This window comes from Pongo abelii, chromosome 15 (assembly GCF_028885655.2).
Source record: "Pongo abelii isolate AG06213 chromosome 15, NHGRI_mPonAbe1-v2.0_pri, whole genome shotgun sequence".
NCBI classification, from domain to species: domain Eukaryota; kingdom Metazoa; phylum Chordata; class Mammalia; order Primates; family Hominidae; genus Pongo; species Pongo abelii.
In genome coordinates, this window is record NC_072000.2 from 108,733,824 (window position 1) to 108,755,144 (window position 21,321).

Consider the following 21,321-nt stretch of genomic DNA (forward strand, 5'->3'; position numbering starts at 1 on the left):
ACACGCCACACATGCACACACACGCCACACATGCACACACACGCCCACATATGCCCACGCCCACACACGCACACACCCCCCCACATGCATACACGTGCAAACACACGCAACATGTGCACAAACACGCCCACACACACGTGCACACATACTCCCACGCCCACACACGCCCACACGCCCACATGCCGACTTCCCAGAGACGGTAGTCATGGGTTCATCTGGAGCCCATTCCTCAATCACCATCTGGTTTCACAGCCCCGGGCACTGGGGGTGGTGCCCACCACTGTTTATTTTCTGCTAAGACACACTTTGCCATCCTAAGGGCTGGAGCATCTCCTCATAAAGCCATAAATGTAATTGATATTCTCAGCATTTCGAGAAAAAATACTAGTATTAAAGATATACAGTACACCTCATAAAATTCTCTCATATTTCTTCTTTATGGTAGGTTCTAAAATTGGCAAAATAAATTCCCTAAAACCCATTATGCTCAATGTACAGTGTGTTTTGGAGGCTGGGAGAGGCTGGGCTGGGGGCTGCACGCTCCTTTCATAACATGGCCTCAGTCCCCGCTTGGCCACGCGGCCTGTTTTCCTAGAAACCTGGTAAAAATGGGAATGGTGATTGCCCAGCTCATGGTCTGTGACTGCGGCCGGGTGCTGGGAAGCTTAATCTTAATGCTTCCTCCAGGAAAATAAATGCCTTTATGATGCTCCCACGCAGTTTCTGCCTGACTCCGGGATGCTGCCGTCCCAGCTCTGGGCTGAGTCCCCTTTTGTAATTACATGGGGACCCTGTCCCCGTGGGCACAAACACTGAGGCCTTAGCGGGTAGAGAGCACGGGCTTCAGAGCGGCCGCTCCCAGATTCCTGCACTGCCCCCCTCGGCAGCTTCACAAACTTCTCCGCTTCCGCTTCCGCTTCCGCATCCGCATCCCGGCTCCTTCCTTCGTAGTCATAGTCATGACTCCTGATTGCGGATGCAGGTTTTTTCTTTATTATCTTTCTATTTCAGGAGATGAAAGCTCCAAAGCACAGGCTACCATATTAAAAAAACCATTTACGACCGACTTTATCGAGGTATAATTTCCATGCAATAAAATGTATGCCTTTTTTTTTAAAATAGGCTTTATTTTTTAGAGCAGTTTTAGATTCACAGAGAAATTGTGAAGATTGTACAGAAAAACGCCACCTACTCCAAGCCCCATTGTGAACACCTCCCAGTGTCTGATACATCTGATACATTAATGAATCAATAGGGATACTATATAGTTGGTACTAGCTAAAGCCCACACATGACTCAGATTTCCTGAGTTTTTACCTCAAGACCCTTCCCTGCCCCAGAGCCCCGTCCAGGACACGCCATGCCTTTTGGTGGTTGTGGCTTCTCCTCAGGTCCCCCTCAGCTGCCACAGTTTCTCAGACTTTCCTTTGTTTTGATGACCTTGACAGTTTTGGGGAGAACGGGTCAGGTATTTAATGGAACCTCCCTTTATTGGAATTTGTCTGCTGTTCTTCTCATGATTAGACTGGAGTTATGGGTTTTTGAAGGAAGACCACAGGAGCAGAGCAGATGGCCACTGGCGCCACACCCGTCCCAGGGTGCGTGCTGTCAACACGGCTGTCCCCGTTGACGCTGACCTTGGTCCCTGGCTTAGGTCGTGCTGTCAGCTTTCTCCTAGGTGAAGTTACCGCCCACCCACTAGCCCGCCACGACCTCCCGCACTCTTTGGAGGAAAGTCACGGTGCACAGTCCACACCGGCGGGTGGGGAGTCATGGTCGCCTCCTTGGGGGCAGAGTATCTGCATGAATCCTTCCGAATCCTTCTGCTTGGAGACTCTTCCCTTCTCCCACGTTTGCTCATTTGCTCAGTCTTTGGGTTCCATCAGCAACGACTCACAGACACTCTTGTCAGATTTTGGGTGTCCCAATCCTCCTCCATTTTCTTGATCAAGCTGTCCTGTCTTTGGTGGCGGCAGCTCTTCAGTCGGCCTGTGACCCATCCCTTTGGTTTTAACGCGTCCTTATTTTCTGGGATGAGAAGAAGCTCCAGGCTCATCCTGTATGTTTCCTGCCTCAGTCCCAGATCAGCTGTTTCTCCAAAGAGCCCGGTGCCTTTTGTTGGAAGGTCCCGTTAGACACCAAGACCTGGGCACCGGGCGTGCTTGCTGCTTGGGTGTGGTTGCTTCCAGGCCCTCTCGGCCGACAGAGCAGGGAAGTGTCTGTGTGTGCACTAACCTGGGCATGAGCCCATGTCTAATGTGTTTCTGTGTGTGACCCTCCGTGTGAGTAGGGGTCATCAGAGAAACGGATGCAGTGGGACGTTCACACCCACTCCTGTTTGAGATTGCTTGGAAGCCTGGGCGCAGGTGACCACGCATGCCGAGAGGTCCCACGCCTGCGGAGACCCAGGGAAGTTGGTGGTGCAGTGCGGTCCGAGTCGGAGAGCCGGAGGGCTGATGGCGTTAATCTCAGTGTCAGGGCCAGAGACGGTGAGGTGAGTGTCCCAGCTCAAGCAGCGTGGCAGGAAGAGGGGGGCAAATGCACCTTTCTCTGCTTTCCGCGCTATTTGGGTCCTCAGCGGATTGGGTGACACCACCCACCCTGGGGAGGGTGGCCTGCTTTACAGAGCCCACTGCTTCAAATGCTAATCTCATCCGGAACACCCTCGGACATCCCCAGAAATAACGTTCAACCCAGCACCCCACGGCCAGGGGAGTTGATACATAAAGTTAACCGTCACACCGCCCGCATGGAGAGGGAGCCCACAGGAAGGACCTGGTGCTGGTGTCTCGACTCTGACCCTCGGCCGTGTGGGTTGTTCTGGCCCCTGCCCCTGCATGTCTGTAGCTCCCACCCCACAGTGAGGAACCTGCCCCACCACCCACCATCGGTGGACCTAATCGCTAAGCTCCAGTGTGCAGGGGCAGCAGTGTAGGAACTGCTCATCTGTACCCCGCGGCAGAAGCATGTGTCTACCAGGGTACAGGGCTCATGTGCGGGTCCATTTGCTTTTGGCTTCACAGACTTCATCATTTGTGAGGGTACCCAGGTCAGCCTCATCCCCCAGCCCCTCCCTACGTCTGTAATACAGCTGCTGCCCGGGTCTGTAATACAGCCAGAGGCTCTCGCCACACACGGCCCACCTTCCATCCTAGACACCTAGCCTCTTGACTGAGCTTTAAAATTTGCATACAGTAAGGCTCACTCTTGCTGTAAAGTTCTGTGGGTTTTGACAGATGCATAGTGTGGTGTCTCTGCCATTACAGTGTCGTTCACATTAGTTTCACAGCCCTAAAAACCCCCTGTGCGGCCCGGCGCGGTGGCTCAGGCCTGTAATCCCAGCATTTCGAGAGGCCCAGGCGGGCAGATCACAAGGTCAGGAGATCGAGACCATCCTGGCTAACACGGTGAAACCCCGTCTCTACTAAAAATACAAAAAAACTAGCCGGGCGAGGTGGCGGGCGCCTGTAGTCCCAGCTACTCGGGAGGCTGAGGCAGGAGAATGGCATGAACCCGGGAGGCGGAGCTTGCAGTGAGCCGAGATGGTGCCACTGCCCTCCAGCCTGGGAGACAGAACGAGACTCCGTCTCAAAAGCAAAACAAAACAAACAAACAAAAAAACCCCTGTGCTCCACCTATCCAACCATCTCCTCTCACCTGGAACCCCTGGCCAACACTGATCTTCTTACTATCTCCACAATTTTGCCTTTTCCAGAATGTCATACGGTTGGAACCATACACAGCACTGTAGTCTTTTCCGATTGGCTTCTCTCACTTAGCAATATTCATCTAAGTTTCATGCCTGTCTTTGGTTGGCTCGATAGCTCACTCCTTTTTATCAATGTATAATATCCCATTGTATGGATGGATCTACCGGAATTTGTGTATCCATTCACCCAGGACATCTTGGTTACTTCTAGGTTTTGGTAATTATGAATAAAGCTGCTATAAACATTTGCATACAGGCTTTTGTGTGGACCTAAGTTTTTCAGGCCAGTTGGGTAAATACTTAGGAATGCAACTGCTAGATCATATGGTGAGACTATGTTTAGCTTTGTAGGAAACTGCCAGACTGTTTTCCAAAGTGGCTGTGCCATTTTGTCTTCCCACCAGCAGTGAATGGGGGTTTCTGTTGCTGTGTGTTCTCATAGCAATTGGTATTATCACTTTTTGGAATTTAGCCATTCTAATAGGGAGAGTGGTGTCTCATTGTTGTTTTAATTTGCGTTTCCTTCATGAAAAATGATATCAAGCATCCTTTTATATGCTTATTTGACATTTGTCTTTTGTGAGTGAGGTGTTTGTTCGGACCTTTCCCCATTTTAAAATTGCGTTGTTCATTTTCTAGTTGTTAAGTTTCAAGAAGTTCTTTGTGTGATTTGGATACAGGTCCTTTAATCTGACTTACATTTTACAAAGGTTTTCTCCCAGCCTGTGGCTTGTGTTTTCATTCTTTTAATGGTTTCTTTTGCAGGGCAGAAGTTTTTAATGAAAAATATGTCTTAACAATATTTTCTTTCATAGGTTGGGCTTTGGGTGTTGCAACCAAAAACTCATCGTCAGACTCAAGGTCACGTAGGTCCCATGCTTTCTTCTAGTTTTATGGTTTACATTTAGGCCTCTGATCCGTGCTGAGGTGACTTTTGTGAAAAGCACCCTCAGTGTGTGTCTAGATTTATTTACTTATTCTGCATATGATGTCTAAATATTACAGCACCGTTTGTTGATGAGACTTTCTCTGTTAGAGACACATTTTCTCCTTTGTCAAAGATCATTGGCATTTGTGTGGGTCTACTAGTGGATCTCTGTTCTATTCCACTGATCTGTTTATCCATTCATTCTTCAATATTTCCTGTCTAGATGCCATCGTCTTATAGGAAGTTTTGAAATTGTGAAAGCGTGAGTCCCCCAGCTTTGTTCTTCACCATTGTGTTGGCCATTCTATGTCTTTTGGCTTTGTGTATAAACTTTAGAATCAGTGTGTCGATATCTACAGGATAGTTTGCTGGGATATTGATTAGGGTTGATTAGATCTATTGATTCTATAGATCACATTTGGAAAAGTAGACACCTTAACAATATTGAGTCTTCCTATGTGAACATGGACTATCTCTTCATTCATTTAGATTTTTTGGATATCTTTCATCAGAGTTTTGCAGTTTTCAGCATACAGAGCCTGTACATGTTTTGTTAGATTTGTACCTAGGTATTGCACTTTTGGGGGTTCTGCTAAATTTAACTAGCATTGTTTTTTAAATTTCAAATCCTGATTGTTTATTGCTGGCATATAGGAAAGGATCTGACTTTCATATATCAACCTTGTATCTTGCAACCTTGCTGTGTTTGCTTATTTCTTGCAGGAGATAGATTCATCCATTCATCCGTTTAATCATTTACACATTGCTATGGTTTGGCTGTGTCCCCACCCAAATCTCATCTTGAATTGTAGCTCCCATAATTCCCACGTGTTGTGGGAGGGACCCAGTGGAGATAATTGAATCACGGGGGCAGATCCCCCCATACTATTCTCGAGGTAGTGAATACGTCTCACGAAATCTGATGGGTTTATAAGGGGAAACCCCTTTTGCTTTTTTTCCTCATTCTCTTTTGCATGCTGCCATGATTGTAAGGGCTCCCCAGCCATGTGGAACTCAGAGTCAATTAAGCCTCTTTCCTTTATAAATTACCCAGTCTTGGGTATGTCTTTATTAGCAGCGTGAGAGCAGATGAATACACACATCTTAGATTGATTTTGCAATGTGGAAATCATACCTCAGATAAGTCCCTCCTGGTCATGCTGTGTAATTGTGGTTATACATTGTTAGATTTGATTTGATAATATTTTGTTGATTATTTTCACATCTACATTCATGAGAGTTATTGGTTTGTAGTCTCAAGTTTCTTTTCTTGTAATTTCTTTATCTGTTTTGGTATTAGGGTAATGCTGACCTCTTACAATGAGTTAGGAAGCATTTCCTCTGCTTCTATTTTTCAGAAGAAAAATTAAATCACTTAACATAATGATCTCCAGTTCCATCTGTATTATTGCATATAAAGACAGACTGTAGAGAAATGGTATTTATTCCTTACATAGTTGGTAGAGTTCACCAGTGAAGCCATCTGGGCCTAGTGCTTTCTTTTTTGAAGATAATGAAGTATTATTTAAATTTCCTTAACAGATATAGACCTATTAAGGCTTTAAAAAATTTTTAAATTATTTAAAAAAGTATTTGTGGGTACATAGTAGTTGTATATACTTATGAGGTACATGAGATGAAGATGTTTTGATATAGGCATACGATGTGAAATAAGCACATCATGGAGAATGGGGTATCCATCTCCTCAAGGATTTATCCTTTGAATTACAAACAATCCTATTATATTCTTTTAAAATGTAAAATTAAGTTATTATTGACTATAATCACCCTATTGTGTTATCAAATACTAGGCTTTATTCATTCTTTCTCCTTTTTTTGTACTGATTAACCACTCCCACCTCCCTCCCAGCCCCCGAGTATCCTTCCCTGTTTCTGGTAACCATTCTTCTATGCTCTATGTCCTTGAGTTAAATTGTTTTGATTTTTTTTAGCTCTTACAGATAAGTGAGAACATGAGATGTTGATCTTTCTGGACCTGACTTATTTCACTTAACATAATGACCTCCAGTTCCATCTGTGTTATTGCAAATGACTGGATCTCATTCTTTTTTATGGCTGTAGAGTACTCCGTTGTGGATACATACTGCATTTTCTTTAACCATTCATCTGTTGATGGACACTTAGGTTGCTTCCACGTCTTAGCTCTTGTAAAAAGTGCTGTGGCCATCATAGGAGTGTAGGTATCTCTTCCATATACTGATTCCCTTTCTTCTGGGTATATACCCAGCGGTGGGATGTCTGGACTGTTTAGGTTTTCAATTTCTCCTTGGGTAGTTTATGTCTTTTAAAGAATTGGCCCATTTCATCTTAAATTTCAAATTTGTAGAGATAGAGCTGTTCATGGTATTACTTTATTAGACTTTTAATGTCTACGGAATCAGTAGTGACAACCTCTTTCATTTCTGATATTGGCAATCTATGTTTTCTCTGTTTTTTTTTTCCTTAGTCAGTTAGTCAGTTTCATTGATCTTTTTAAAAAATAAACTTTTGATTTTTTTCTATCGCTTTCCTGTTTTCAGTTTCATTGAATTCTGCTTTACTTTTTATTATTCCTTTCCTTCTGCTTGCTATAGTCTTAAATGGTTCTATTTCTAGTTTCCTACAATGGAAGTGTAGATGATGTATTTTAGACTTGTCTTCTTTTCTAACATGTACGTTCATGCTATAAATTTCCCTTGAGTACTGCTTTTGCTGCAGCCTGCACATTTTGATAAATTGTCTTTTCATTTATTCCTAAATATTTAAAATTTCTCTTGAGACCTCTCCTTTGACCCATGTGTTATTTAGAAGTGTGTTGTTTAATCTCCAAATATTTGGGGATTTTCCAGCTGTCTTTTCTGTTACTGATTTCTAGTTTAATGCCATTGAGTCTTAAGAGCATGACTTCTCTTCTTTTAAATTTGTTATGGCGGGTCCTATGGCCCAGAATGCAGTCTGCCCTTGGCGAATGCTCCACGAGAGCTTAAAAGAATGTGAACTTGCACGTATTCTGCTGTTCCTGGGTGGAATGTTCTAGAAACGTCAGTTGATGAAGTTGATTGATAGCGTTTTTCATGTCACCTCTGTCCTTGCTGACTTCTGATTGCTTGATCTACCACTGACTGAACGAGGAGTGTTGATGTCTCCAGCTATAGAGGTGGGTTTGTCTGTTCTCCTTGCAGCTCCTTGAGTTTTTGCCTCTGGTGTTGTTTGGAAGGACGTGTCTGGAGCTGCTGCAGTAAAGCTGTAGAAGTGACTGCGTGGAGTCCTAAGCCCCTGTGGCCTCTTGGTTGCCAGCAAGTCCTTTCCTTGGCTGTGGGCCAGTGACTGTTTCCAAGACTGCGGAACAGTGAGCAACATGTGAGTCGCCAGTGGAGGAGCCTCTTCTCTCCAGCTCGCCAGCCCCATGGACCCACCCTGTCTCAGAGAGACTTATTTTTCCTCCCTCAGTGTCGTCAGGCTTTGCCTCCTGACTTGCCTTGGCCAATGGAACGTGAGCAGAAGCAGAAGCGCCACTTCAAGAGAGTGAAACGGTCCTGCAGGGAGCGGCTCCTCCAGCCGGGATGCTCAACTGCGGCAAGCGCCCGGCTGACCTACAGGAAGTGCGGAGCCCGACTGGAAACACGCGTGTTTTGTAAGCTGCGGAGACGCCGAGATTGCTGGGGCCACAGCCCGGCCTGGCATCAGCTGACTCGAGGAGAAACTGGCACCTAGAATTCGGTGCTGTCACACACAAAATCCAAAATTTGTGGCATTGGCTGGGGTGGGGCAGGGGAGGAGGAGGAAACTGTAATTAGAGGCCGGGAGCAGCATTTTTATGTGGTGAAACATTTGGCAAAGCCATCATCTATATGATATCTCAGGGGCAGAAAACATAGGAGGCTGTGGGCTGGGCACGGTGGCTCACGCCTATAATCCCAGCACTTTGGGAGGCCGAGGCAGGTGGATCACCTGAGGCCAGGAGTTCGAGACCAGCCTGGACAACATTGTGAAACCTCGTCTCTACTAAAAATACAAAAATTAGCCAGGCATGATGACGGGCGCCTGTAATCCCAGCTACTTGGGAGGCTGAGGCAGGAGAATCGCATGAACCCGGGAGGCGGAGGTTGCAGTGAGCCGAGATTGCGCCACGGCACTCCAGCCTGGGTGACAGAGTGAGACTCTCTCAAAACAACCACCACCACCACCACCACCACCACCACCAAACAAAAAACAGGAGATTGTGGATTTAAGCAAAGAGGTTTGGAAACCAAGTGTGACTGGTGTGTCTTGGTTGCTATTGGAGATAACGGATGAGATAATACAAGAAAGATGTGCTCAGATGGAAATTGTCTGGTTTACAGACAGCCTTGAAAGAGGCAACTGCTTCTTAGCTCCAACCAATAAAGGATAAATGGGAGACATGCTTGCTCCACAAAAGCCAATTAGGCTCAGGCTGGTGGCAAAAGCCAGGTGGAGAGTGTGACCCCCGGGGGTTATGATCTCTGAATAGATTAAGGTGGCAGCCCAGCATATTTTTCTTTCTTTCTTTCTTTTTCTTTCTTTCTTTCTTTTCTTTCTTTCTCTCTCTTTCTTTCTTTCTTTCTTTCTCTCTCTCTCTTTCTTTCTTTCTTTCTTTCTTTCTTTCTCCTTCCTTCCTTCCTTCCTTCCTTCCTTCCTTCCTTCCTTCCTTCCTTCCTTCCTTCCCTCCCTCCCTCCCTCCCTCCCTCCCTCCCTCCCTCCCTCCCTCCCTCTCTCCCTTCTTTCTTTCTTTCTTTGACCAGTTCTCACTCTGTTGCTCAGGCTGGAGTGCAGTGGCACGAACATAGCTCACTGCAGCTTCAAGCTCCTGGGCTCAAGCTATCCTCCCACCTCAGTCTCCCCAGTAGCTGAGACTACAGGCATAATTTTAAAATTAGCCCAGCTAATTTTTAAAGTTTTGTAGAGATGCGGTCTTGCCATGTTGCCCAGACCGGCCTCGAACTCCTGGGCTTAAGAGATCTGCCTGCCTTGGCCTCCCAAAGTGCTGGGATTACAGGCGTGGGTCACTGTACCTGGCCCCGGCAAATCTTTTGAGTCAGGTGAAATTTTGTAAGAAGAGAAATTGGGGGCATTGCTCTCCCAAGGAAGCCCCAGAAGTTAAAAGTAGCTGCTGTAAAGTCAAGACAGTGAGACGTATCTCCGCACCTGCCGTGAACTGCCCAAAACAGACGTGAAGCCAGCCATGTGCTAAGGGAACTGCACACCCAGCTTTGCCTTGCAGTGACTGCCAAGGTGCAAGATTTAAAAATCATGTCTGAGCCTCCAACGTTCTGCGGACAGAAAGCAGGAGTGGTGCAGGCTCCCTGAGGACATAATTTCCAATATCCTCTTCAGATGTAGCCCAGAGGGTGATGGAAAAGGAAGAACCTCCCAGAGGCGAGCTCGGTGATGGGCCAGCAATGGATTAGGGGTTCACACCATGGACTGGAGTCAGCTATGTTGATCAGCCCACTGGGGTTTGCCTGGGACTTTGCTGGCTTCAACACTGAAAGTCCCACCACTCAGGAAACCCACTGGTCCTGGTGAACCGGGCCAGATGGTCACCACGAGAGCTTGGTTTGGAAACATTCCCCACCCCCAGGTATGGGGATCTCAAAATCTCTGCCCAGCAGGAGCACAGGGCTGCCATCCACGAGCGAGCACAGTGCCGCCCTTCCCCTCTCCGAAAGGGGTGCCTCTCCGTCCAACCGAGGTCTGTCCCACCGTGGTATTTTGTGTTGTGAGTGGAAGCTAACGTTCCCTTTTAGCTCCTGGATCGAGAGGAGATGTGTTCAGATGGGAGACTGAGGCTGTTTCCCACATGTTCTGTGTGCAGACGCGAGGGGAGTGAACACGAATGGCGAGGCGTGTGGGCTGCTGGGTTATGGTCACCAACGTGCACTCCTCTTCTCGGACTTTCCCGCCTTACTCACAGCAGTCTTAGCCATGCAACTCGCCCAGAGTGAGCAGATGTTAGCAGCAGTGGGCCGGGCTGTGTCCAGCACCAACCTGAAGAGCACCACGTGGTCCTGCCACATTCTCTCTCCCTCGGCTGTGGGAGGGCCTGGATCCCAGGAGAGAGAAGACGCGTGGGGCAGAACCACAGCCGCCTGCCACCTACACGGAACACCAGCCAGAAAAAAACCTTGCGTTGAAAGAGAGATCAGAGGCATTGCTCAGTGATTCCAGTCCTGAATCGCTGAGCTTCTGGGGATGTTTGTCATGGCAGCAGAATCCAGCATAGCTGACTAACACAGACCATGCTACTGCCTTCTCCTGGAGACCCTCACTGACTTCAGGTTGACAAGCACAGGGGCCCCTGCCTCCCCTTGGGCCAGTCCTGGCCTTGCAGGCACCGTCTATACCCTGACTCTGCTGCCCTGCACATTGTCTTATCTGCCTCCTTTTCTATTGAAATATTTTAAGCAAGGGGAGAAATGAGGGTGGAGCAGCAACTAGAGGAGACCCTTGCCCAGGGGATGCCTGCCCGCGGTCTGTCCTGGGCAGGGAGCAGCACAGCCCTGGTGGCTTGGGTAATGTGGCAGCCCCCCTCCCCAGGAGTCCCTGCACTGGCCACTCCAGGCACCAGTATTCTTTTTGCCTTAATGAATTCCCCTCAAGTCTGCAGTTAGAAGTTTCCTGCTCCAATCTTGAGTATGCATTTTTTAAAATACTCTGCAAATTTGAGGGCCTCTCATGTATCATTTCAATCCTCCAGCTATTAGAGAAATTGGGGTATCATATAGATTACGGAAAAATTACTTTGGGCGGAGAAGGAGGTAGAAGATCAAACGCTTATCTGTACAAATAAATTCAGTGCGATCCACAATTAAGCAGCATTTGACATTTAAAAAATATTTGATCCATGTTTTGGCTTCCAGAGCTGCTTAAGGGAGCTGCGATGTGTAAATTACATTCAAATCAGGGTTAAATATAGTTCCCAGAGAAAGACTGTATGATTTAAATTGCCTAATTATTTGGGGGAAAATCTGTTCTCCAATAATTAAGAGAATGAGGGTGTTCGACTTATTGGGGAGAGAGACCACAAGTGGCTATCCCCTTCTGGGAGACCAGGAGATGCTGGCTTGGGGAAGGGACGGTCACCCCCCTGGGGTGGGGGCAGGCGATACAGACCCAGCAGACAGGCCCCAGGCAGGGGGAAGAGGCCATCCTTATCTGGCCCTAGGCAGCCTGCTGGGGTCTGTGGCCAGGCAGGACACCCAGTGCTCAGGAACCAACCAGAAACCAACTAGAAACTGGCAGCCTGGGTGCTGAGCCAGGGGCCCGCAGCCGCGCCAGGCAGGGAGTGGGCGCCAGCTCTCTCTGGCAGGGCTGGCCGGCATATGGGAGCACCCAGGCTGGGGCCAGATGCCTCAGGAGGGGGATTTGGCAACACTGAGAGCCAGCAATTAGTTAATTAGCTGATATGTCTTAAAAGTCAGTGTGGGGAGGGGTGTGGATGGCAGCCTGCCTTCAGGAGAAATTCCAAACCCCAGCAGCCCCTCCCTCCAGACCCAAGAGTGAGTGTGTGTGTGTGTGGGTTTGTGTGTGTGGCCCTGGGGCAGCAGACAGCACGGGCCCAGCTAGGCAGCCTCTGATCCCTGCTTGACATAAGTGCACGTGAGGCGTGCAACCTGGGCCAGCGCAGAAGGGCCCTGAGCCCCCGTTTCATCTGTGACATGGGAAGAATTGCCCACACCTTTCAGTCCGCGCTGAGGATTAAATGTCACCATAGACGGGAGTGCAGTGGTCAGAATCTGGAGGCAGACCTGGCCCTGTGCCTCTGCTGTGTGAACTTGGACAGGTTACCTACCTCTCTGAACCTCAGCTCTCAAGATAGTAAGAACAGTGACCTCCCAGGCTGCTTGGGGGGTTCATTGCAACCCCATTCATGAGGCAGGTTTAGCCAGGTCAGTGGTCGGGCAGGCAGCAGGCCTGGGCTGCTCACGCCGCAGATACTCACTGATGACCTGTGAAGGGCCTGGTGTCCGTCCAGGTTCCAGGACGTCCACAAAGCGGTGGAGAAGGCTCCTGCTCACCTTCAAGTGTGAAATCGGGTCGTTCACGAGGAAACAGGATCTTTGCAGAAAGCTGTTTGGCGCGTGATCCAGAACCACAGGTTCAGCAGGGAAGCGGGGTCCTGAGTTGGAAGAGGGGCTGCAGGCCGGGAGGCAAGGAGGAGCCATTCCCAGGGTGGGATAAGAGGGCGCCAAGCAGAGGCTGGTGGGGGCGTTTGCTGTGTTCCCGGAACTGCAGGGGGGCCACTGGGGCCTGGCAAATAATGGGAAGCCATGGGTGGGTTTTGAGCAGGGACCACTGTGGTCTGATCAGATTGAAGGGAATGGTACTGGCCACGAAGGAAGCAGGGAGCGGAGCAGTGGGCTGGGGCCAGATGAGGTGGTCTCAGTGGACAAGCGCGCACGTGTGTGTATGAGTGTGTGCGTGCAAGTGTGCATGTGTGATCTGAATCAGTCTCCTGACTGCAGCCACCCACCACACACACCTGCCTGTAAGATAGAGAAGGCGGGTCAGTGTGGCTGCTGACTTTTGGGGATGGGCCATGGGGCCTACAGGGCTTGTGGAGTGATTGGGTAGAGGGTGGGAGCTGGGGAAGAAGCGCAGCTGCCTCGTGCCTGCATCACTGGCAGCAACTCAGCGCCCCGCGGGGCACACCCTGGGTGCCACTGCCCAGTGGCGGGCCCCGGGCCATGGGGAGGGTGCCCTGCAGGAAGCCCTGTACCCGGTGCTGTGAGCTGTGGATGATGCACGTCCAGGCCCTGGGCCCAGCATGCAGGGCTGCCCCAGTCCAGCACACAGGCAGCTCCCGAGGGTCTGGGCCACCTCCACTCAGCACCAGGGATGTTGTGGAGGCTGGTCCTGGGCTAGTCTTGGCTCCAGAAAGCTTCAGGGGCCTGAGGTGACCTGAGGGTGTGCTAAAATTCCTAGGCCAACCTGCCCCACAGGGCAGAGCTGAAGATCCTGCCTGTCCTGGACCCCAGGCTGTGGACATGCGCGGGAAGAGAGGCTGTGGTAGGCAGAGTTCAGGTCTGGGGACACTGACCACGGTGTCAGGTCACTTCTCTGCCGACCTGGGCAGGAAGGGAACCTAGCAGGCAGAACCAGCATGGGAGGGCGGGGCTGGCCATCTCAGGCACGATCAGGCCCATGGGAAAGTCGGAGGTCAGGGTGCCAGGGCCTCTGGGCTTCAGAGGAGCTGTAATCGACTCCTGAAGCAGAGGTGAGTAAGCCCCTGCTGCCCTCCCCCTGCTCAGAGCCTGACCTTTGAGACGTTCACACTCAGCCACGGACCCCGAGAACCATGTAAGGGGGTCTGAAGCCTCCACCCCCACCCAGCAGAGCCACCCTCTGGCCCCAGACTGAGCCCACCCAGTGGGTTTGCCCCCAGGTCCCTGCTGCTGTTGTGTGCTCCCATGTCTTGAAGGACACAAACAGCTGAGTGGGGTGGGTCTACCCACTCCTGCAATGCCCTACTCCCTCCCATCTGATGAGCCCCCACCCCAGCATCTGTCTGAGTGAGGAGATCATCCCTGAGCCCCCAAGTCCCCCCAGGAGGCCCTGAAGGGACAGCAGTTCTTGGGGGGATGCAGGAAGCCTACCTCTCCCCCCTGCCCCGCTGCTGGTGTGCACATGGCTTGGACATACTGCCCCTTCCCCTGGGGGAAGCGTGTGGAGCCTGCTGGTGGCTTTTGGGCGGGAGGAGTGTGAGCTTTCATTGCCCAAGAATCCAAAGGGCAGAGCATGGAGGGAGGCGTCTCACAGCGCCAGCCCTCACAGAGCCCTGTGGCCACTAAGGCTAGCGGGGGCCCTTGCCCTCTGCCTCTGCCTCAATGCCAGCGATCCTTGAGGCCGGGACGGCTGCTCCTGCTCTGGTCATGGGGGCTGAGGGATGGCAGCCTGTGCTGGGGGGCCCATGCTCATGGCCTCCATGCTGTCTGCTGACCCACGCCGGCAGGGCCCAGGCTTCCTGAGGACTTTAGACATCTTCTCTTGTCCCTGTCATCCATGGAGCCAGGCCTGGGTGGGGCGCTTGCCTCCAAGAGACGCCCTGGAGCCGGCTCTGCAACGTGCCCATTCTGTGTCTGGGGAATGAGAAACACTGAGACCGGCTGCCTGCCTGCCTGCACGCAGGGAGGCCACTGAACGTCAAGGCCAGGCCTCCTGGGGGGCACCTGGGATTCCTCTCTCACCTCTTCCCCTAGATGGGCCATCACCAAGGAGCTCAGGTGCTGGGGCCACTTCTTGGGGGCGATGCAATGAGGAAGAGGGCCGTGTGGCTGGGCCTAGGGGACCTCCAGCTAGCCTGTCCCCATCTTTCTCTTCTGCCCTTGGGTGGGCCAGATCTATGCCCTGAGACTCGCTTTGCCCCAAAGCACCTGAAACCCCATATGCCTAAGGCTCTTTGCTGGGGGAAGCCCCTCTTCTTCCCATCCCAGGGAGAAACCAGGAGCCCTGGCTGGTGCGGGTCATGTGTCCACTCTGGGATAGCCCACTCCGGCCACAGGGCAGGATGCCAAGGCCTGAGCCCCAGGACCGTGGGGCAGGAGTGGAAGCAGGCAGTCGAGGGTGGCGTGCTGGGGTGGCTGTGTGGGGCCGTGAGCACACACACCATACGGGCTCTCCACATCACACGAGGCATGGTGGGCATGCCTTCCTGTGCCAGGCCTGCTCCTCTATAATTCCAGGGCACACGGAGTGGCGTGCCAGCATGTCCTCTGACCCTTCCTGTGTGTTCAGAACTGGCTTCGCTCACTCTGGGCTTCCTGGTTCCTAGGAGAAGGTGCAGGAGGTAACTTCGGCCTCTCCGCCCTCCCCAGTGCCCCTTGGCATTTGAACGTGTACGACAGAGAGAGAAAGAGAGAGAGAGAGGAGCCAGCTGGCACGGGGTCACATCTCTCTGTCAGAGCGCAGTGAGCGCTGCTGGTCTTATAAAACCTGCGATGGTAATTGAATCCGGGCAGGAGTCCTTGACAGGGGCTGTTAAACGCAGGAGCAGGGGTGGGCTTGGGTTTATGGGCTCCCGGTCCCCAGCTCCTCTCCAGAAAGGCTGAGCTTCTGCCGGGGCTTGGACGAGATGGAGCAGGGGGATGGACGCGATGATTCCTCTGCCCGAGAGCAGCCAGGGGACTGGCCTAGGAGCCACAGTCTGTGCGTTTCCACCCAGGGGCTCAGGAAGGCCCCGGGAACTGGCTCCCTCCTTGGGCGGGTGGTCACCCTTCGATCTATGCTCCTGTGGCCCGGGTTCCGCTCTGCAGTGGCATGGGTGTCGGCCCTGTGCCTGCTCCTAGGCTCCTAGAGGAGGAGACAGTGGGACACTGACCTTGTGGAACGCTGGGAAGGGAGAGAGCCCAGGATGGGCAGCTGAGGCCCCTGGGGTGGTCAGGCCAGTGCTGAGGCTGGGGGCAGAGAAACTGCTGCCCGGAAGGGCGGAGGGGGCGTGTGTGGACCGGGCGGGAGTGTTCCCTGCTGGTTCAGAGAGTTTGACTGTTGTCCCCAGGGTGGCCTGGTGCACCTGTGGCTGTGCCCAGGTAGGAAGGCTGCTGTGCCTTCTGGAAAGGCTGTTCCTGAAAAGGACGTGTCACCAGGCATCTGCCCTTCGAGGGGCCTCTGCCTGGGAACTGTGGAGCTGTGACCTCCCTGCAGAGCTGGTGGGGGCGGAAGCATCGCTGGCACACCTGGCTGGGTGAGGGGGGCCAGGGTGGTGAATTATTTAGAGTCGCCAAAGGTGTTGAGTTAGAAGCTAATTAAACAAGCTCTCCACAGAGCAGCACTGTAAAAGAATCATAACATTCCAATCTCATTTGTTCCGCTCGGCTTGCACAGGTGCAGCACTCCCCATAAAAGGCGGCCAGCGCTGCACAGTCTGTGGGCAGCTTGGAAGTGTGTGGCCTTCAGGGGTGCTCTGCAGGGCCGTCCTGCCTGGCTGGGGCTGGGCCAGGCTGGAGAAAGCACTGAGCGTGTGCTGGCAGCTGGGAGGCTGCAGCCCCCCAGGTGGTCCCCTGGTAGGGGCGGTTCTCACTCAGGGTGAAAGGGGGACCTGTTGTGGAAAGGTGAGGTGGCTTCGCTAGCCAGCAGGTGGCCCAGGGCCCCCTCTGTGGTGCTGTGGTCCTGCTGCCTTGGGTCTTGGAATGAGGCCTTCTGGTGCCCAAGCTGCAGTGGGCAAGGCTGCTGCACCCTTGAGTTGTCATGGGGTGGGGGCGAGAGGCTGGGCTTGCAGAGGAAGGGGAGGGGCTTCTCCATACTGGGCTGAGAGAGGACTCTGGGGTGGCGGTAAGGGCCGGGGCCCTGCTAGCCTCTGCGGTGCACCTGCTGTGTGCAGCTCTGCACCAGGAGCCCAGACTGCAATGTGTGCAATTCCCACACATCTGCCATAGCTTGTCCAGCAGAGCTCAGCAGGCGGTCTGCCTCTCTGACACCTGAGGGAGGGGTGCAGGCAGGAGGGGAGGGGGCTGGTGCTTCTAAAGCCCGCCCACTCAGGCGGGGGGAGGTGCCCTAGGGCTCAGGGTGAGGTGGGGGCTCAGAGCTCAGGCCTGCGTGAGGGGCTGACTAAGCCCCAGGCTTTGCTGCGAGGGGTTCAGGTGTGTGTGTTTAGGCAAATCCCTTTAGCATCAGGGGACTCGGGCTGCTCCTCTGCAGCAGACGCTGTATTGCCTCCTGGACCTCCCTCTACCGTGCCTCTATTTCCTCGTTTCTGCCATTGTCACGGAGGCAGCGTGACTGGTAACTGTGAGGGTGCCAGGTGCTCACTGTGTGCTGGGCTCCCTCGTGGCTGGCAGAGGCTCCACATGCCCGGCAGGTTGCAGTTTGCAGACAGAGCTCACATGGTTTCCGGGAACTGGGCGTCCCCGCAGCGCTCCAGGGCATCCACTCAGTTGAAGGATGGGATGGGACAGCTGGAGGTAAAGTGGGCACCAGGGTCATTCATGCTACAGCCGGGTCTGTCCTTCTGGGTCTCTGACCTTCCAGAAGGACAGCTCTGCCCTGTGGACCCCTCGGCACTCGCATGAAGCCTCTGGGGCCTGGACCACTCCCGTCCTATTGAGGGAGGACGCAGGGTGGAAAGCGCTCCCCCAGCAAGGATGAAGGAAAAGCCGGTGGCCGTGATTTGCCATTGTCACTGTCACCTGGATGTCCTGAGAACCCCCTGGGGACCAGCCTTGGCAGGCCCAGCCTTAGCCGGAGAGGTGGTGTCTGGCCGTCCTGGTAGATGCCCAGCTCCTATCCTCGTCGGCAGTTGGGTTTCATGAGCCTGCCATGCGCTGTGTGTACAGGGCAGGTCTGGTCACAGCTGTAGTTTGGAGAGCCCAGCTGTGCCCCTCCTGGGCAGGACTGGGGGTCGCCTAGACCTCTCTAGAGCTCTGGAGGCTGAGGCAGGGCCGTGAGCAGTGGCCAGGGTCCTAGTGCTTATCTGGGATCCACAGTCCAGCTTTGAGCCCCACACACCAAGCCCAGGAGCCCGAGATCCATCTGCAATGACAAGCAACAGGCAGACAATGTGGGCACCCGGAGCATGGGTGTGCATGCTGTGATTTGTTACCATCTCAGCACAAAACAGGCTGATTTCTCCAGCCTGGGTGGCCTGCCGTGTGGTGTGGGGCCAGGGGACGCCATCGTGCGGCATGTCAGGCCTCTTTGTCTCCTGGTTGGAAGATGTTGATGGATTCTCTATTGCTCGTTTGATCAAATTGTCCAGAACACAAAGGGGGAGATTGTGGCAAAAGCCACATTTGGAAAAATAATTCCTCATCCTGACAGCAGTCCCTGGAGAGAGGGCTAGTCCCGCTGGGTCCCCAGCACAGAGACCACTTGGAAATCTGGCTGGCAGGCGAGACCTGTAATTAGGGCCAGAGTGGGCTCCATGGCCAGAAGCAGGACAAGGAGAGGCAGCCCACCAAGGAAGATGCCCTGAGACCCTACCCTGAGAGTCAGGATTTGTGGCAAGCATGGCCTGTCATGTGGGAGCCACCTGCAAGTTCACGGGCAGAGGAATGCAGAATAAAGTGGTGTGATCTGCCATTCAGGCTCCTATAGCAAAACACCCTGAGCAGGGGGCTTATACATCGATATTGATGTCTCCCAGGTTTGGAGGCTGGAGGGGCAAGGCCCTGGCAGACGCCTTGTCCGTGAGGGCGGGCTGCTTTTGTTTTCCAGTTGACGGATGGCCGTCTTCCGGCTGTGTCCTCACATGGAGGATGGGGTGACGGAGCTCTCCAGGTTGTCTTTGTTAGGTCCTGAATCCCATTCCCGAGGGCTCCACCTCCATGACCTAATCGACTCCCAAAGGCCCTGCCTCCCAATACCGTCAAGTTGGACATGAGGACTTCAACTTGGAATTTGGGGGTGACTCAAATGTGGAGACCATAGCAACGTCTGCCCTGCAAATACTACACAGCAGATAAAAAGATGAGCTAGGTCCTCAGGGAAAGACAGGTGACAGCCATAGCATCTGGGGCATTCTGGCCGCAGTAAGCATGGATTCAACATGCTGCTCCTTGACTCAATAGACATTGGGTCTTGTTGGTGGCACAGTTCCAGGTGGGTCTTCCTGGTTGAGGGCCCAGGGCCTTCCAGGGCTCTGCCACCCTGTTGGGTCTCACCCCCACCCGAGGAGGGTGGAGAATCCTGATGGGTGGTGGAAATGGCCACATGGAGCTGTGAGGGGTGGGGAGTGTGGCCAGGTCATGTGGACACATGCAAAGTCAGCCTGGGTGCTGCGGGCAGTTGGTCCTGTCCTCAACAGTGTGCATAACTGAGTCACTGGGGAAGAAAAAAGAAACCCCAGAGTGACGTGTGCCGTTCGATGCCATCTAAGGAAACACACAAAGCACAACTGTGTTCCCCCAGACACAAATGCATGAGGTGCACAGGGAATGTTCTGGAATGACACACACCAAGGGGAGAAGGGCTGCCACCCTGGGGAGGCCACTTGGACCGAGGAAGGGGAACAGGGGATTTCTGTGTCTATAAAGTTTGAATTTTTATTACACAAATTTATTCACAAATCATTTGCATAATTAAAAAACCAAACTGGAATACATTTTAAGAGGGTTGGTGATAAGAGGAATGAATTCAGAAGTGTGGTCTTACCGGGGGGCATTGGTCCAGCAGCCTGGCCATCTCCAGCTCTCCCCTTCAAGCCACCTCCCAGGCTCCCAGGGTGTCAGGGGCCCCAGGCCAGGCAGGTGACCGGAGCTTTCCAGTTCTGCCAGACTGAAGGGGTGGACAGAGGGGAGCAGGTGCCTCTCCCATCCTGTGGTCCCAGCTCCTCAGGAACCATCCTCCACAGACAGCCCCTGTGACACCTCCCTGGGTGTAGTCCTGCACTGTGGGCTGATGCTGGGGCCTGGCCAGGTGCCAAACACAGGTGATGGAGCCATATTCCCCTCTCTCCCAGGATTCACGTCTGCAATACAAAGGGGAGACCCCTAGGAGCTCGGGGACTGCGGAGGCCCCTAGGCCCAGGTGAGTCCTGCCGGGCTGCATTCCAGAGGGCAGACAGGAGGTGATGTGGGCCTCAGGGCTCTGATGATAGCAGCTGCTGGAGAAAGAGTGGCATCAAAGTAGTACTGGGAGAGGGCTGGGGCCAGCTGCGATGCAGGGATGGGTGAGGTGCTGGCTGGCTGGGAACCTCAGCCTGTGGGAGCTTTGGCGATGAAGGTGTCTTCCGGTGGAGATGTCTTGGGGGAGGTGGCCTGGGGCGGCTCAGAGGCTGGCTGTGTCTTCCTGGCCCTGTCATCCTTAGCATGGGGCATCCAGAGTTGTTGTCTTGTGGACCAAGACAGCCCACAGCCCATGGCAGCTTCCAGAGCCAGAAGAACAGGAGTCATCTCTGAAGAGCCCTGGGCTACCTCCTTGCTGATCTCATTGGCCAGAACTTTCTGGCTCTCATGCTCACCACAGGGCCAATCACTAGCAAGATAAAAAAGGAGCACCCCGAAGGGTCGAGACCAGCTGTGCTCTGGGCAGGGGAGGGGCTGCCCCTTCCTCACCTGAACTCAATTCATTTTATTTTTATTTTTTAACATAAAGAAAAGGCAATGGGAATTCAGTGAGTGGACAACCAGCCACCTCTGTGGCTGCCTGCCGTGTGAGCATGGGCCATGTTCTGTCTTTGATCTCCTCTGTGAAGCGGGAATAACAGCAGGGACTAGGTTCTGAACCCTCAGACCTTACCCCTGAGCTTTCCGAGCCTGCATCCATTTGCTTTTCATCCCTACTCTCAAGATTTTCAGGATCCCATCTGCAGATGAGGACTCAGAGGCCCCAGGTTCTGTAGCTGAGCTGAGGGGCAGAGGTCCAGCCCAGAGGCCGTTGGCTCCCTGGAACCCTGGGAGCTCCTGGCTCCCAGTAGTGCATGAATGTGCATGCGTGCGTGTGTGTGAATGTGTGCATGCACGTGCATGTGTGTGTGCATGCATGTGTGCATGTATGTGCATGTGCATGTGTGTGCATGTATCACGGACAAATACACATTAAAGTGAGAGTGGCACGGCCGTCCCCCTCCATCACTCACAGCCACATATGCATATGTGTGTGAATGTGTGCATGTATGTGTGTGTGTGTGAATGTGTGCATCATGCACGTGTGCATGTCTGAGTGTGTGCATGTCTGTGAATGTGTGCATGCATATGAGTGCATGTGTGCATATCTGTGTGTGTGCATGTCT

At 52.7% G+C, this 21,321-nt stretch overlaps 1 long non-coding RNA gene across 1 annotated transcript in view; it reads left to right on the plus strand.

The window, feature by feature from the left end:
- Positions 1-20,632, plus strand: part of LOC112128788 (uncharacterized) — a 66,088-nt gene extending 45,456 nt beyond the window's left edge. The window contains exons 2-3 of the long non-coding RNA XR_002911264.3: positions 20,050-20,117; positions 20,398-20,632. This is a non-coding gene — a long non-coding RNA (uncharacterized LOC112128788). The remainder of the gene's footprint in view (positions 1-20,049; positions 20,118-20,397) is intronic.
- Positions 20,633-21,321: the final 689 nt, after the last annotated feature.